This window comes from Sceloporus undulatus, chromosome 5 (genome assembly GCF_019175285.1).
Source record: "Sceloporus undulatus isolate JIND9_A2432 ecotype Alabama chromosome 5, SceUnd_v1.1, whole genome shotgun sequence".
Lineage (NCBI taxonomy): Eukaryota > Metazoa > Chordata > Lepidosauria > Squamata > Phrynosomatidae > Sceloporus > Sceloporus undulatus.
The window spans coordinates 45,317,030-45,334,092 of record NC_056526.1 but is presented as its reverse complement, the minus strand read 5'-3'; positions in this window follow the sequence as shown (position 1 = coordinate 45,334,092).

Sequence of the window (17,063 nt, the reverse complement as noted above, 5' to 3'; positions counted from 1 at the left end):
GTATTTCTACCCAGTATCTTTTTATTTCTGGGCCTGACCACCAAACATGATGATATGACCCAATTTTTATATGGCATTTCCAGCAATTATTGTCTTGTAAATTATAAATTTTTGCTAACCTTAAGGGTGTATAATACCATCGGTATTATTTGGATGGAAGACCACCATCCACTGCAAAACAGCCATTTCACTGAAGGAGAACTGGTGTCTTCCACTAAAACACCATCTCTCCTTCCAGAAAGGGCACAACCCAAAACATACATGTTATCAAAACAACACACCAATGGCATAACCAACACACAAAAGACCACTTCTACAGAACAATGGGTAAAATACCCTGTTTGCTTCCTGCTGTCTCTTCTTTGGAAGACATCCAAAGGCAATTGGTTCCACTGCTGAACTGCTCTTACTGCCAGAATGTTCAATCAAAATCTATCCTCTTCTGACTTAAAACCATTAGACCTGGTCCTACTGTCTGAGGCAGTAGAGAACAGGCCTGCCTCCTCCCCTGTATAACAGCCCTTGAGGTATTTAAAAAGGGCAATCATCACCTCTCAGTTGTCTTTGCACCAAGCTGAACTTGCCCCATGACCTTCTCTCATATATTTTGTTCTCCATACTTCTTATCATCATCATCCTTATAGACCTTCTATAAAACTTTTCCAACTTGTCTATATCTTTCTTAAAATGAGGAGCCCCAAACTGAACACTCTACTCCAGATGACTCCACCACAATGCATTTTAGATTGCTCCTCTATCTCTGATTTCCCTAAAATAGGATTAATATTGAAGAAAAGCATCTCAGATTTGGGGGGGAAAAAAACCCTTCTTCCTTTAGTTCTTGTGTGTAGATTTGTTTGCTTTTGAGATTTGCATATATCTTACATTTGTAACGTAGAGGCCCAAAATTGGAAGAGATTTACTGTCTACATACTTTGCTAGTGTTTTGTGCCTGTAGAGTCATGTCCTATCTACATTAACAATATTTCACATACCTTTGTGTGCCTTCAAGTTGCTTGTCAACATATGGTGGCCTCTTGAATTTCACAGGGTTTTCATAGGCAGACTACTCAGAGGTGGTTTTGCCAGTTCCTTCCTCTGAAATATAGCTTACAGCACCTGGTACTGGATGGTGGTCTCCCATCCAAATATAGTACCAACCAGAGCTGATCCTGCTTAGCTTCCAAGATCCAGCTGCATCTGGTGTCTTTAGGTTATTTATGTCCCTGCTCCATATACATATTTATTCCAAAATAAGTTCAAATAAGTTCACTTATCTAGGCACTTCTATGTTTCAGGATACAAACTTAGAAAAAGTTAACAAATTGATCTTACATTTTTATATGCTGAAGAGCCACATCCTAGCTGGCTAATGAAAGGATTAATTAGGTAAAAGGAAAAGCTTCATTCTTGAGTCACCATCTTGTTTGTTGAGAAACAAAAGGGTAGCAAAGCATGGCTGAAGGAGAACAGAAGAAGTGGAGACTGAGAAGGGGGATCTTTGTATGACTGATGACCCTAGGAACTTTCCTGGGTTATATGGTCTAGTTACTTGGATACACAAAGGTATTTCTGACTATGCATTCCAATGGCTAGGAAGAGCAAATGGGGACACTTTAGATGAGAAAAACAGAAAGGTTTCAAATGCAGGAAATTCTGCCCTATCTAAACATCATTTGCTCTAAAAGCAAAGATGAGAGAGAATGATGGATTTTCCCACCAGTACCAACTTCTAACACTATCAAAGAAAGAAAGAACGAAAGAAATATGATTAATGTAGCATGACATGTTTTTGAGAAGCCCAGGCTGGCTCTTAGTAAGTGCTCACAGATTGACTGGTTAATGACCAGCTCTAGAGCCTTTCCTGGTATCAGTGGCTAGCTGACAGACTGTAGTTGCCCAGGTCAACCTTTTCCCTCTTTTTAGAAATGGGGACATTTGCCTGCCTCCAAATATATTCCAAACATTTTCAAAGACTATAGACAGAGGCTCTGATGTTAGAACTACAGCTTCCTTTAGTACCCTTGTACTATACCAGGGGTAGGCAACCTGCGGCCCGCGGGCCGAATGCGGCCCGGCAAGGCCTTGGGACCGGCCCCAGCCTGGTCCTGCCGCCAATTGCTGCCAGAGCCTTTGGCGTCTCGCACGAGGGGCATGATGGGGCAATTGTCTATAGAAGCCTCAGAAACAATCATTTATCTTAACATTTTTTTAAAAAATCAGCAAATTTTTTCACGTGTCCTCCATTTTTTATTTTAAAAGTGCCCTCCATTTGAAAATATTGTCCTACATTTGTCCTGGTTTATTTATTTAGTTAGTTTTTTTAAAAAATTATTTAATTATTTATTTTTTGGCTTCGGCCCCCCAGTTGTCTGAAGGACAGCAACCCGGCCCCCGGCTCAAAGGGGTTGCCTATCCCTGTACTATACAGTTCATCTGGACCTGGAGACAATTTCACATGAAGTTACTATGTGTTTGTGAACCATTTCTTTACCTATTCTGAGTTGCAACTCCATCACTGCTTCATTTTCACCAAGCTGAGCAGTTTTTTTGTTTGGAAAGAGAACAAAGGCAAAGTTCTCACTGAGCAATTCCACTTTTTGTTGAACTGTTTTCCTCTCCATCACCTCTTAGCATTTTCCACCATCATATAGCAAACTTTACTCCCTTGAAGCAGCAGATACTGGATACCTTAACTCTCACGGTTTTGGTCCAAAATATTTCTGACTGATAATAGAATTTCTCATATTGGCCAACAGTAGGAACACTGCCCTTTTCTTCCTAATAAATAATAATATCAATCATGTATGCAATATTTTTTTTTATTGTAATATGTAATAACTAAACAGAGGCTATTGTACTTTGGACATATTGTGAGATGACATAACAGACTGGAAAATACAGTGTGAGAATACATGGTAAAATGGAAAGCAGTATGATAAGAGGAAACCCACATTAGAGATGAATTGGTTTAATAACTGTCATCTTCTGGCCTGGAGGGAGTGAAAGGACAGGCCCAACGCCATCGGGCCCAGCCTCCATTAAGAAGCAGAACCCTCCCTCCAGTCCATCTGCCTTGGTCCAGGCCCCAGAAGGAGAGAACTGTTGGACCTGATCCCCTTCCCCACCACCATTCCCTTCTCCTTTTGAGTTGTGTCTTTTTTAGATTGTAAGCCTGAGAGCAGGGAACTGTCTAATTAAAATAATAATTGTAAGCCGGTTTGATAGCCATTAGGGCTGAAGGGCAGGGTATAAATACTGTAAATAAATAATAAAATAAATAAATAAAGGAAGGAAGGAAGGAAGTCAGGGCACTGAGTCTGCAAGGCCTGAGCAGAGCTATTGATAACCAAGGGCTATAAGTGACCTCTTGTTCAAATAACAATGGTTATTAATGGTGTGTGGCTTTAAGGTTATTCTCATAGGTTAAAAAAAATATTTCCTCCATTCTCCCCCCCCTCCATTTATTTCTAACCTTACACATTCCTTTTCACTGAGTAAGTAGTAAAGAACTAGAATTTCAAAACCTCAAAACAGGTGTGCAGTGAGTAAATAGATTCTTTATCCTCCTTTCAGTCATGTTTTCTTATGATAATATAAGCTTACACACAAAGTTAGTATTATTATAAGTGTCATGAAGTGTTTCATTTTCAATATAAATGTAATACACTGTAACTCCTTCACTAACTTTCCTATCTCTGCCTACCTGACATAGAATCTAAAGGCAAACCTAAAGGGGTAATTTCTGCCTTGACAAAACAGAGTTCTCTGGGAATCTATTGTAGAGTAAAGCTCTTCCCCTTCCAAGCAAACATTCAGTCATTTTCAAAGCCTTCAGTACATTTGTGTGTGTGTAGAATCTCACAACAAAATATCTTCTTTGTATCATTTCCAAGAAAAGAATTTGTACACTGTGTTCATACGCTTCTCCTTTGATAATAAAATTTTCTATGAATGGATCAACAGGCTGGCAGCATACATTTACAGAACTGGCAGTATAATTTCAGCCTGTTCTTTCCAGAATTTAGTTGAAGTCTCTTAAGAATAATTCTGACACCATCCTTGGGTCTGTGTGTGTCTGTGTTATACATATTATCCCTTACTGGCATGAGTAGTTATATAGTCAGGAAATACCCTTCAACATTTCACAGATGAAAACCAGGGCACCTGTAACCAAACAACATTAGAATGTGATCAAGAGGCCAAAAGTTATAAATGACAAAGAAGAGACAAGCAAAGGAAAGCTGCAGCAGTTTTATTTTGCCTGAGCCTACTGGGAAAGGAAACATACTGACTCCTGCTCTCTTCTCTTGCTGAATTAACTGAATGTTTACTACTTTTGCACTTTGAACTTAGTTTGCAGCAACTGAAGCTGAGGACAAAGGGGGAAAGTGGGAGGAGGAGACAGAAAGTGGGTAATAATCTCACTTTCTAATTAGCTTTTCTTTAAGAGGAGGCCTCAAAACATGTTACAAATTCCTTGAGTCCCACAAACTCATTGGTGACTGTCTTGGAACAGGACAGGACAGGAAGCAAAATAATTGCAAAATGCAGCAATTTCTTCAAATGTTAGCAAGAATGTCATTAAATCAAAGAAGAATTTTAAATTTACATTCTTCATGAGAGCTACTGCACTATTGCTATTTATAACATTAGTCACTATGGCATGTTTACCTGTAACAACATTAGCTCAGGTGCTTATGATCTGTAATATGTGCTACTGTTCACTTAATTTAAGTGTCAATTCAAATCCTTTGACTATTTATACTACTGATATTTAAACTGATGTGTAGCCCAAACACCCTGGGATTATTTGTCTGCCAGGTGCCTGAAACTCCATAAGAAGCACATACTCTCAAAATTCTCTTTCCATACAATTATTAACACCTTTCACCCTCAATTTTTCACAACAGGGCTAATTTGAATGTATTTTGAGCTGGCCACAGTTCTTATTTGGATGCCAGTGATGGCACAATGTCCTCCTGGAGGCAATAGACTAATGTAGGAGGGAGTTCAAGGAATACTAAGAGATGGTTTATATTCCTCTGAAATATAGTCTACACAGGGTGACCAGATATCATAACTGCAAGGGAAGACAAGTCACTGCAAAATGTAGAACCTTAAATGAAAATGTAGGACATTACACAATAAAAGCTAAAAACACTAATATAAATATAAATTCATTTCATATGGTTTATTTACAGCTGTATTACATATACTGTATTTTATTCTCTTTGTTGTTGATGTTAACTCACAGCAACCCTGTTCTTCACTGTTCTTCTGAGATCCTGCAAATTCATATTTGTGACCTCCTTAATAGAGTCCATCCATCTAGCATGCAGTCTTCCTCTTTTTTTTACATCGCTCCATCTTTTCTAGCCTTATCGTCTTTTCCAGTGAGTCGTGCCTTCTGATGATGTGGCCCAAGTACAATAGTCTCAGCTTAATCATCTTGGTTTCCAGGGAGATATCTGGCTTGATCTGTTCTAGGACATATTTGTTTATCTTTTGGGCTGTATCCTCAACACTCCTCTCCAGCAACACAGCTCAAATAAGTTTATATTCTTCTTATCTGCTTTCTTCACTAACCAGCTTTCATATCCATACATGGTGATGGGAGATGCAGTGGCTTGTACAGTACAGTTCTAACTTTCATGTTCCTTTCATGTTCCCACAATTTGACAACCTTGTCAACAGAACTATTTACTATTTCAATTTTCTCATTGTTTAGGTTGAATTTGTGTAGATCCTCCATGGTCATTATTTTTCTTTTCTTTATGTTTAGCAGTAATCCTGCCTTTCCACTTTCTTCCTTGATCTTCCTTAGTAGTTGTTCCAGGTCTGTGATGTTTTCTGATAGTATTATGATATCATTTGTGTATCTTAGGTTGTTGACATTCCTTTCTCCTATCTTACTCCTCCTTCTTTTGTGTCCAAGCCTGCTCTTCATTTTAAATTTTCTGCTTACAGCTTTGCCTGACCCTTTTGCCAATTGGGAACCATTCTGTTTCTCCACATTCTGTTTTGACAGTAGCCTCTTGTCCTAAGTACAAATTTCTCATCATGACTATGAGATGTGGTGGCACTCCCATGTAGTTAAGAACATTCCATAGTTTTTCATGATCTAGTCAAAGGCTTTATATAGTCTATAAAACACATGCTGATTTTCATTCAGAATTCCTTGGTGTGCTCCGTTAGCTATTGTATGTTTGCAATGTAGTCTGTAGTGCCTCTTACTTTGCTGAACCCCACTTGGACCTCTAGGATTTCTCTCTCCATCTATGGTTGCAATCTCTGTTGCAGAAATTTGAGCATAATTTTGCTTGTGTGAGAAATTAATGCTACGGTCCTATATTACTGTGGTCTTTTGTCATGGACTCAAATATATTTTTTCTGATGAACTTATTTTTGTTAAAATTACCCCTTCCCAGCCATGTTTTTCTCTTTGGTGGGGGAATGAGGGTGTTAAAAAAATGATCAGCACCAGGTGTCAAACATGCTCAGAATGGAGAACATTTTGAAGTTCCTCCCAGACAGAAGGTTGAAGTGTAGGATATGTCCAGGGAAAGGCAGACATCTAGTCACTCTGATCCTACAGCACCTGGTATTATTTGGCAATCATCCTTCCATGTACTAACCAGGACTGATCCTGCTTAGTTTCCAATATCAGATGGGATCTGGTGCCTTGATATATTTAGGCTCAGGGTAAGTACTATGCTTTTCCTAATGACACAGCTAGCCTTGTTCCTCTTGTCTCTCAACCACTTACCAATGAACAACTCTAATTTGTTTGACCATTTAAATGTACAGTGGTACCTCGGGATACGAAATACCCAGGTTACGAAATTTTCGGGATACGAAAAAATCCCATAGGGAATTATTGTTCCGGGTTACGAATGTTTTTTCGGGTTACGAAAAAACTTTTGGTGCTTTTTTCGGCTTTTTCGCACGGAATCGCGGCTTTTCCCCATTAGCGCCTATGGCAATTCGGCTTACGAAGGCTTTTCGGGTTACGAAAGCGGCCGCGGAACGAATTACTTTCGTAACCCGAGGCACCACTGTACAAGAATGCTACAGTGGCACTATATATCAGGGGCATTCTGGGATATTAAAGCAATGACTTCCTGGCATTGAGCATTGATAGGAGAGCCAGTCTAGGTGTTTGCAATGTGCTTTGCTGGGGCAGCTTCTTGAAGATTCTGCAACAGTGATGCCAGGACATATAATTCTCATATGACACAGGAACTGTCCCATGGGGATGGAAATAGAAATGTTTTCATTCCAGTGCAGAACCCAAGTCATGTGCAACTGGACACTGAAAGAACTTAAATGGGATGTCTCCTAAATTAATACGTCTCTTTAATTTCCTCAAGATTGTTTTGATAATTTACTCAGAAAATGTCATTGCACATAATGAGGAAGCAACTGTGCTGGCAATATCAGGCATTTGTTCCATCTTGTTTTTATTCTTAGAACATCAGGGCACAGTGTGAATATTTTGGCACAGTGTGTGCGTCAGTGTTTGTTTCTTTGGGCACTGCATGGAATGAACATTGGAATCTCAGCTACCAGCTGCATAAATTAAAGGGAGAAGCTGATAAAAGCCTAAATAAGGCTATTTCTAAACCAATTAAAGATTCAAGTTGCTGCACTATGGGGCACAAGAATATTGGCAGATAAATATTACCTGATGCTAAGATAATAGAAACAGAAGTGTAGGAGGGGTGAAAATGGTTAAGGATTTATTAACACCTTATGGCACAAAATGCAGCAGCTACTGGAAATGTTTGCAAGACCACATCTTGTTTTTTTAATTAACACACTGCAGAATAGCTTAGGAGTAGCCTCTGCATTACCAATATTTATACTGTTCATTGTATATTCCAGGGGTAGGCAACCTTTTTGAGCCAGGGGCCGGGTTGCTGTCCCCTAGACAAGGGGGGGGGGGGGGGATATAAATAATTAAATAATATAGAACAACATTTTCGAATGTAGGACACATTTTTTAAAAATGGAGGACATGCGAAAAAATTTGATCATTTTTTTAAAATGTTAATATAAATGCATGTTTCTTAGGCATGATCAAAATGAAGGACATTTGGGCATTATTCCTAGACAGATGACAGAAAGGTTCACATGACTATGCATATTGAACATGTCAAGGTGGTCTCACAAGAAGTGATTTGCCCTCAGGTTCAACTGTACTTCTCAGAAGTGTGTACTTGGTCAAGGGACTGTGGTTTTTCTTCACTGCGCATGAGTTTGTAAAAATCACATCAATTTACATTGGCTGTGCCTTAGAGGCTTGCTGCTATCATTATCATCAACATCACTATAATTGTCCAAGAAATGCAGATTGTTAGCATTCAAAGCACCATAAATACACAGAAAATGCACTTGGATATATTTAATAATAAAAAATAATGAAAAAAATAAAAAACAAGGCAGGGGTGTATATATTTAACAATAAAATTAATGTAATAAAATAAAAAACAATAATAAAAATAATGAAATAAAAAACTAATGAAAAATAATGAAGTAAAATAAAAAAGCAATAATAAAAATTAATGAAATAAAAAAAACCAAAAATAAGTATTTTATATTTTTAAAAATTAATAAAAAAAAACCCCGAGGCAGACCTGAAATGACTCACCTTTCCACCTCCTTCTCCTTCTCCTTCTCCTTCTCCTCCTCCTCCTCCTCCTCCTCTGCGCAAAGGCTCCTTGGGAAGCTCTGCACGCGGGTGTGGAAGTGGGGCCTGCGCACGTGTGCGTGCAAGGAAAGAGGAGCCCATCCCCTTTGGCCAGCTGGCCAATGGCTGGCTGGCTGCGCGGGCAGGAAAGCCCTGCTGTGGGTGGCGGCGGCACTGGGGAGGAGGAAGGCAGGGCTGCCCAGGAGGAGGAGGTGGGTTGGCGGCCAACCGCCTGCATTAGCCTAAGCGGTGGCGGCCTTGGCAGTGGTGGCGGCAGCAGGACTGGGCTGGGGCCAGTCCTGCTGCCTCACTGGGCCGGATCTGGCCCACGGGCCGGGGATTGCCGACCCCTGGTATATTCAGATACATTCCCGATGACTCTGAAAAACAACTGTTTGGTTCACAAGTCACCATCACAGCTTGTTGTGATTTATGTATCCAGTCATAGTAACACTGGCAACGCCAACAGTATTAACTCCTATTGATAATTTTTATTGTTCTTTTTATTATGCATCCAGCCCATAATGACAACCACCCCCAAAAGTTTTCATATGATTACAAATAAAGGTTGAGGATGCAAGGAACTTGCAGTCAGAATTTTAGTGGTTAAAAAACCAACAAAGATAGGAAATGTAAAGCTATGATATGAGCAAAACAAACATGAGTATTTATACTTTCTATCGTTTGGTAATATGAACTAAGGAAGAGGAATACAAGAGATTTGAAGGAAGAAAGAGAAACAGCACCAGGAGTGTGTTCTGGATGGTATTTCACACAAGGGAAAACAGGTTGTCAATAAAAAGTACCAGGAATCTTTGGCAAAGCTGGTTGTTGGACTTCAACTCTCAGAATCTCCATGGCCATGTTGACCGGTGATTCTGGGAGTTGTACTTCAACAAAGCAACTTTCAGTCTCCTACCTTTGACCAGTTGATGAATTTGAAGGGCTAAGATGACTGTGTCGCAACAGAGTTGGACAAAACCAGGGAGACAGTGGAAAGGAAGTATAGTTTTGTGCTGGATGCAAAGGGTTAAAGAGAGCCAGTAGAGATATTTTCCAGAGGAGCATCATGTAATCTAAGTGGCAAACTATTTTCATGGTAGACGTCTGACACGGTTCTGAAAGGCACACTGATGGCTAGATCAAATGTCTTCTTGCAGAAATATACTGCTTCCTGGCATCTCCTATATTTTCCCATATTTCTCAAAGATTAGAGTCTGCATCTCTGAAATAATGTCTGTGAACTCCATCAGCATTCTGGAATGCAGATCATCAGGTTTTGGAGGCTTAAAATCATTTAAATTAGTGAAGTGTTTTCTTAGTCTGCTTACCTAAGCAGGACTACAAGTTATTTAGTGTATAATTTGCTCTGTTTTCCCCAAGTTAAATACACACATCTCATTCTGGGACTTAGCCTTCAGAATTCTCCATCCCTCTTAAACTATCTCCTCCTTCAGATTTTCTAGTCATTACCTAATTACTGTAAGAAATTTAAATAAGAGTCTACTTTAAGCAAGTTAAATAAGAATAAAATCATTCTCTGAAGATGCCAGCCACAGATGCAGGTGAAAAATCAGAAATAAACTCTTCTAGAACATGGCCACATAGCCTGAAAAACCCACAAAAAACTAAGAATAAAATTATTTAATAAGTCATCTAGAGATATAAAATAGAAACAAACCATGTAAAATCATGTAAAATTTACCAAATACATTATGCCCTTGGTATTTGCTGGTGTTTGGTTCCAGGATCCCCACCACCACCACCCTGGATACCAAAATCCATGAAAGAGGTACAGTACTGTACTATTTTTTTATATCAAATTTAACTGTATTGAACTGCATTACATTTAAAAGGAAAGAAAAAGAAATCTATTATATTACATCTTTCATGAAACATTTTCCCTTTTCCCTTAAAGTGGCCACTTTTAATTGCACAAAGGGCAATTTTCTGTCTTACTTGCTGGTTAGAACTTTGCAGAGGAAAGCTGAGGCTATAAGGCTAGTCTGAGCTATTTCAAAAGGACTTTTCTACAGTTCACTAGGAGTACACCAACTATACTCCCTTTTCTTTCCCATTCCTCACTATCAGAGAAATGAGTTGGTCCTTTCCCGTAAATTCCTGCCATTTTCACTCATCAACCATTTCTTCCCTATTGGTAAAGATTAACTCCAGGGTAGCAAATCCCCTTGTTCCTTCCTCCATCTTCTGAGAGATTAAGTTGTCATCAGTTTATTGGATGTCAGGCAAGGATTTATTGGATTTATCCTTCCTAGCAGAGTGAGATTTCCCACAGATGTCAGGATATAGAAATACTGTTTAGGTATCCAAACAAAAGGATATGGCACAATCATGCCAAAAGAAAAAAGAAAAAGAAAAAAGCCAACATTAACATTTCACAAACTTATTTAAACATTGTACATATACAAAGAAGCCTTTCCATGCATGTACACTGTGTATAATGAAAGATTCAGCTTTGCTGCATCTACAGCTATGTGCAAAAATTCATTCTCTCAGATGGACAGTTTCTCCACAAGTTTGCGGAGAAACCATGGCACATTAGAATTTACTAATAGACCAGTGTATTTTAAACTGATTTGCCTTTTGGAAGCTTATAGCTTAATCATGTTGATAACTTGTGTGCTTTTCCAAAGTCATATTAGAGTGACAGTTAGTTTAGGCTATGAGGCATCTTTACTGATAAAGAAATGGTTGTTAGATAATTTGTGTGAAACTCTTGAAAGCATAATAATAATAATAATAATAATAATAATAATAATAATAATAATAATGGTTGTATTTATAGATATCCTGCCTCTCCCAGCGGATTGAGGTGGGAGTACAGCAACAAATTTAAAATTACAGTTAATTAAAATACATAGAAATGCTATAGAAATACTATCATTCTTATCATTTGCTACAGTTGCTGTTGCTGATTTACAAGGGTGAATAAACCTTTACAGCACAACCTGGACTTTATTATACTCAGAAATAAAGGTCACTGTTTTCAGTGGAGCTTTCTTCCAGGGAAGGCAACATAAGATGGGAGTCCTAATACTGCAGCCAGAGTGTTATGCAAATACCTGCAAGGAATTATTCTCAGAACTTGTGGTCATTTCACAGTATACAATTATTGCACTGTGATTTCACTTTAACTGGCATGACAACATTCTCAGGAAATGTGAGATTTGCAGTTCAGGAAGGGCCATTTAGAACTCTCAACTTCACCAAATCATTCTGTAGGATGAACCCATGCCAGTTAAAGTGGAGCCTCAATTGTGTAGTGGGCAAGAATCCCTCAAAAGCAGAAGATGATAAAAAAAAGAAAGGTTTACCTAGTAAGAAGGTAAGAAAGTTGAGTTGTCTCAAGGAATAGGGTAAAGAAACAAACTGTCAGAATCTTTGTGGAGGTCAAACATCACATTTAAATTCCTTAAAATCTGACTAACAGCAGAGTCACTTCTCTATCAGTGGAAAAAGAGGAGGTGGCACACCCATTCTGCTTAGGAACAGAAGAAGAAACACTGCTCTGGTTAAGAAACTAAAGATCTGAATTGCTCTACATTTTTAGTGTGCTTTTGGTTCCTTCTTTCTTTCTCTTTTCGACTGTGGAAATCAATGTAGTACTTTAGATTCTTGCACCCTAATCCTAAATGTAAGTATCAGTGGATCTTAATTCCAAGTAACTATGTTTACAGTCTTTAGCATTCAGTAATTGCTTACTACAGGGTGGAAATCATGCCACTTCATGCCCACCAATATTTCACAAATGAAAAATGGGACATGTATAGACAGTGTGCTAAAGATGGTGAAAGTTATTAATGGGGAAGAACACACAAACTAGGAAAGATGACAGCAGTTTGTTTTTGCCTGAGCCTACTGGGACATGTAAGATTCCACTTTTCCTGTCCTCTCCCCTCTGCTCCCAGGTTGCGTGAATTGTGTCCGAACTGTTTTTACACTTTGGATTCAGTTTGTAGCAGCTGAAGTAAGCTGAGGAAAAAAGAACAAGGTGGGAGAAGGAGAGAGAAACTGGGACAATTCCCAAAGTAGCTGAAAATGTGGGATGTCAGAAAATTAATTGGGACTGTCCCTTCCAAACTGGGTCAGTTTGAGAGTATGTAGCCCTCCAGATATAGATGGATTGCAATTCCCAGCATTCATCACCATCTATACTGGATAGGACTGGGATTTGTAATCTGACAACACATGAAGGTACACATGATTCCCATTCTTGCTTTAGCAGCATGTGTATTGGCCTGTTCAGTTGTGGTTGTGCAGCCAGAACCGATAGGATATTTATGGAATGCTGGTGGGCCAAATCCTGTAAACTGTCTGTTGTTTGAGATTGTTATGAGACAAAACCTGGAGAAATATGCTTGCATGAATTCGTCTGAGTATTGTGTGGAACGAAGAACAAGATCTGTTCTGTACTATCAGTCAACACTCTTTTCCAGAAGATGACCTATTGAACTTTTCCAGGAATAGCTGTGCCAAGCTTGTCGACTGCTTTCTTGGAAATACTCTCAAGAAAAGTGGCTTCAGGCCAACACCGATGTACAGAAATCCTGGAGTGGATCGAGGGATATAGTTAGATGTGGAGATGGCTGCCATTCAACAGCTGCTGTTTCAGGATTTGGGACTGTGAGCTTTACTGGGATGAACATCTTTACTGGGAAAGGGGGAGGGAGGATGTGTATGATCCTATTTTTGAAAGGTCATAATTACTCTTGACAAGGAATGCTAGAAAGGAAATATCAAACATCCAGGTTTGTCTGTTTGTTTAATTAATAATACTTTTCTTAAATTATTATTCACTGTAGAATATTTTGTGATGGACAGAGAACAAAGGTAAAGGATTCAGACCCTAAAGGATTGGATCATTGCTGCCTCTATGCCACCTAAAATGAATGTCAGAAAATAGTATAGTTTTGGATTTGCTCTAGCACAAAAAGTGTAGAATGTTATTAATGAGTATCCTGATTAATTACTGGTAAAGGCCTTCATTTTACATTTATATGTAAATTTTAATTCACTGTTTTAATCTGCCTTTTGAATATATAAAATATTTTACCCCTGTTATAATTTTTGTATTTTAATAGTGATTTTTCTTTTAAATTTTAAGGGTGAATTTAATTGCTAAAATTATTATTGATGTTGTTATCTGCCTTAGGTTTGGGGAGGAAGTTGAAATATACCTGTTTTAAAGTAAAAATAAATAAAATATGTTTTTAAAAAGGTAAGGCATCCTTTCAGTAGAATTATTAAGGCAGCAAAAATAACTTATAATTATATAGTTGCTATTATAAAGTTAATAAACAAACAAACAAACAAACAACATATTAAAATAACCCAAAGCAGAGCAATACATTATTATTATATATTAATAAAAATAATATTAAAAATAATCCAAAGCAGAATAAAGTGTAATACATTCAGCATAAAGTAGACTATACAAAATCACCATACAGTAACCTGATATTACGTACTTTTTAAAAAGCCTGGATGAATCTTTTTTTAAAACTTCTGTTTGTGTTCATCTATGTGGAAGTACAGATACAAAGAAGAAGGCTAAAAAGAGCACGGGAAAAACACACAAATGAGCAAACTTCGTATCAGAAAATTGTACATATTGATAGAATAATGTGTATTACTAGTAAGAACAGCCACAGAGCCAAGCATAATGCAGCTAATTTTGACACCAAATGTTGCAATTAATAATTTATCCTTGTATAGCAATTTCTAAAGAGACAGCTATATATTTTTCTTGCATCTGATGAAGTTGCTCAATTCCACAAAAATGTAGAAATAGTCCTTAAAGTGCAATAAAATTCCTTATTAGTTATATTTATCTGTGCTTTTATGTTTGCTTCTGCCATCACTTTGTTTCCTTAGATACACATTACATTCATCTTGACTTCACTCAGTGCAATTGTTCACTATAATAAACACCTGTATTCCATCACAGTGAATAATTTGTGGACACCAAGGGAGTGACAGCTTCATGCCCTCATAATTATTCCACAGTACAGGCTGAGTCTCCCTTATCCAGAATTCTGAAATATTCCAAAATTGTCCACATGGGCGGGTGAGAAAGTGACCCCCTTTGCTTTCTGATGGTTCAGTGTACACAAACTTAGTTTCACACACGAAAGTATTTTAAAATAATGTGTATAAAATTACTTTCAGGCTATGCGTATAAGGTGTATATGAAACATAAATGAATTTCATGTGTAAACTTAGTTCCTCTCTCCAAGATATCTTATTATGCAAATGCAGATATTCCTAAATCTGAAAAATGCTGAAACCTAAAACACTTCTGGTCCCAAGCATTTCAGATAAGGGAGAGTCAACCTGTGTTAGAACCTAAAAAAACAAAAACAAACCAAAACCCCCCACAAATCCTATGTGAGGCTGGGGAAGAGGGGTTTTCCAAACGGGTGACACAGGTAATGATATTTCTGTCCAGTCCCACTAAAGTGAATGGGGTAGACCTCACAGATGGCAGGTTTTGTGCCTTGGTTTTGTGGTCCCTGATGTCTTTCTGCTTGCTTTTTATTCAGGTGATCAATTGGCAATAAAGCTATTTTGTTGCAGATGGAGCTTTTAACGAAGTGGATGCTGGGTTTTTTTCGGGTTTTTTTCTCTTGAATTGGGCTTTTAATTATGCCTTTTAACCTCTGTTATGTTTGATTTATTCTGTTTTATACTTCAGTTACATTTGTTTTATATGATTTTAATCTTAGCTATCTTTTATTTGATTTTATTGTTAGCTGCTTTCTGTGCCCATGCACTTTGTGCATAGAGGCATGGTACAAATCTAACTTATTAGTTCATTTTGAGCTCATGTACCTCTCAATATTCATCACCTAAGAAAACCCTATGAAATTCATGGGGTCTCCAGAAATGGACAGGCATACATACACATGAAGTCAGAGCTGGAGCTGTCAGAGTTGAGACGGTAAAGACACTGATTATGTCCAAAGGATCTCATTGATATGCCAGGGCAGCCAGCTTTGCAACTAGTTTGACACTTTTGGTATGCTTTCCTGCTGCATTTCTCAGGAAGCCTATTTAGAAAGGTGATGGCTACAGTCTACAACTAAAATCTGTAGCTCTGTTGAGCATTGCTCCTTGAACAAGGATAAAATAGAAGAGAACTTGGCTCACTAAAAAACAAAATTTGCAAAAAAGAAAAAGTATTCATCTGTTAGTTTCTGCTCCTAGCTATGGGATACTGGTTCACACAGTCCCTTAAGATCTTTGTGAACCTTAGGGAAAACCCAGTTGAGAGAAGTCATTATTGAAAAGCAATACAGAATGTCAACTAATGTGACATTATTATGTTTCATCAGGAGGAAAATGCTCATAGATATGAAAAATACTAGAAGGGCTAATGAGAAAACATTAGTTCCTGACAACATTGGGTTAAAGGAGTTTTGGCAAGCATTCTGTTTCTCGGAGGCTATGAAGCAGGATTTTTGAAATTCCTCTTTCCAAGAATTTTATATTTTCAATCATCAGATGATACAAAACTAGAAAGCATATTTTAAGTATGGTTTAATAATAGAAGACTCCTAATTTTTATTACAGATTGCCATGACCCACTGAGCTTTTCTTTTCCCATATAGTATGTTGGAGAGCGGACCAAATATGTTAGATACACCCCAGCTCTGAACTATCAGCCTGTCCAGACAAACTTTTAGCCACTAGATTGAAGAATTCTTTCTAAATGAAACGCAACTACTGTATTATATATTGACCATATGTATGCTTTTTTTTAATGTACTACATCCCCGTTTTTAAAAATAATATGTTTGCAATGAGCTTCTCTGAAGATCTAGCCCAGGCAAATATAATTTGTGGCTCTTCAGATATAAAACTGCAAATTCCATTGTTCCTAGAGAGTACAGAAGCTGGAATATTAATTAACAATTAAAAGCACTTTTAAGAATAATTAATATAATTAGTATGCTAACTCCATTAATAACTAAACATTGGCAGGATGATGCTTCTTTATTCTTCTTTAAAATAACATTTTGAACTCTGAGCTAGCATGGCCCAGTATGTGGAATAATGCGACTTTTATAGTCCAATAATAATTAGAGGGTTGTGCATGCACACACATACTGATTCATTTTCTCCTTTATTGCTGATGGCATAAGTGAGTGAGCTTCTTTGTGTGGTCATTGTGTGATAATCGGCTGTCACCACAGTGAGGAACCATTTAAACTCAATATTTTTCTAGCCAAACTTAGAAACAACATGATAAACCATGTCTTAGGCAGCTTCAAATTTGCCCGGCATTTGCAAGTTTGCCAGATGTTTGGTGGTATTTGTAATACCTTAATGAAATTCTGGCAAGCTTAAT